This window comes from Gekko japonicus, unplaced genomic scaffold (assembly GCF_001447785.1).
Source record: "Gekko japonicus isolate JY-2015 unplaced genomic scaffold, Gekko_japonicus_V1.1 scaffold983, whole genome shotgun sequence".
Classification (NCBI taxonomy): Eukaryota; Metazoa; Chordata; class Lepidosauria; order Squamata; family Gekkonidae; genus Gekko; species Gekko japonicus.
The window spans coordinates 425,037-426,988 of NW_015164215.1; positions in this window are offsets into that span (position 1 = coordinate 425,037).

Below are 1,952 nucleotides of genomic sequence, written 5' to 3' on the forward strand. Positions count from 1 at the left end.
TTCTAGCACTGTGAGCTTACTTCTTGCAGCTCCTATCCCAGATAGCATATTTTACAGGGGAAGCTAAGCACACATCATAAAAAGGCAGCAAACAAGTTCATAAATGCCACACACACAACCTTCTGAGGTATTGGCTACCTCTGCTCATCTTGCAAACTGCTCACATCTCATTTTAGTGCAATTACCTGAGAAGGATAAGATTGTAAAGCGGTTAGTGTTGGAAGTCTGTCTCCTCCCTCCTGTTGGTGATGTGATGTTATCAGGTATTGACTGATCATTTATGGGGGGGGGGGCAGGGAGTATAAGCAGTGGTTTGTACTCATTGTTTGGTTCCTGATAGAGTGGCAAATGACTGCTAAGTTGTAAAGGAACGACCGTAGATTTTAATTTGTTAAATGCTAGGCTTTGGGTAAGTCTCAGATCAACCTGTATACTGTATTGATTTTAAATTATTAGCCAGTCTATATAACATGTTGGAAGGAGGGGGGGGGATAGAATAGCCACCAGAACCTGTGGTTTCAACGGCCATAAGGTTCAGTCATCAGAAGTGCACAACTGGGGGAAAGGGAAAGCAGCAGAAGTTGTGGTTGCACCAGCTGGTAGCTACAGACTGTACAGCAGCAGGTACAGTCGATAAGAAGGAATTAAAAAATATCTTCCCTGCTATTTCCAAATGAATGTTTATATTACAATTTCTCTTCTCCTTGTATAAATCAAAATCGTGATTTAAATTCTTGAGGCGTTCTGCTTGTTTTTGCCACAAAGAAATTGTGATTTGTTCATGACATCTAAATGAATCCAGAACCACAGGTCTATTTCTCAGTGTCAATGGAAACGAAGACCTGAATTTGGAATGTACCACTTCAGATTCCAATTTTGGGGGTAAAGAAAGAAAAATTGGGCTACACCCAGCAATGTGCCAACAATGGAACTTAATTGCTGTGGAAAGGTTCAGCAAAATGTGATGTCTCTGATTCCCCTTAAGGGACCTGTATGGAGAAACATGTAGGGGCTGTCACATGGCTTTTTTTTCTTTTTTAGTTTGCTGACAATTTTTGGGTAGGACACTACTGCTTCAGATTTAAATGTGTGGTTTTGGAGGGCTCTGGAGTTTCAAACCATTAATGTTGAAACAATCTGAGTGTCTGGGGCAGCTGTTTTTAAAGATAATAGCACCAGATTTGCACAGAACATAGTCCTCTGTGACCAACAGGGCTGTCCTGTCCCTGAAGGGAAAAACAGCCACTCAGCTATTTCATCCCTGAGCTATGGGAGTGCTGTTCCAGCATCCAATCACCTCTCAGAGGGGGAAATCGAATGTTGGAGGGAAGCACCACAGCAGGTCTGCCTCAGGTAGAGTCCAGTGATAGTTTTCGGTCTGCCTCAGCAAAAGAGCAGACAGCTTCAAGGATAGCTTTGCCTGGTAGTGTGGCAGAGTGATTTTAGGGTTGCCAGCCCCCCTCTGAAAGTAGGGGATTCCCCTGCCCCGGGGCCCCCCAACCAACCTGCTGGCTGGTGGAGGGACTTACCAGGCGCAGGAGGGAGGCCCAGGTTACCTTTTCAACAATGTGGCAACTTCTTCTGGCATATGCTAGAAGTGATGTCATCATGCTGGCATTGACCAGGTAATGCTCTGGTATTTGGACAAAAACTCTATGCTGGAACCCATTTTTTCATAGAGTTTTTGTCCAAATACCAGAGCATTACCTGGATTGTGCCAGCACGATGACACCACTTCTGGTACTAACTGGAAGTGACGTTGCCACGTTGCTGAGGAGGTAGCCAGGGCCTCCCTCTTGCTCTTGGTAAGCCCCCCCCATCCCCCACCGTTTGCCAGGAAGAACCTGTCTCTGTTGTTGTTAGGCCTGTCTCTGGTGATAAGTAGACCTCATACCATTTAGTCTGACTCTTGAGAAAGTGCAGGGTGGTGTGGTTAGAATTCTGTGAGTGTG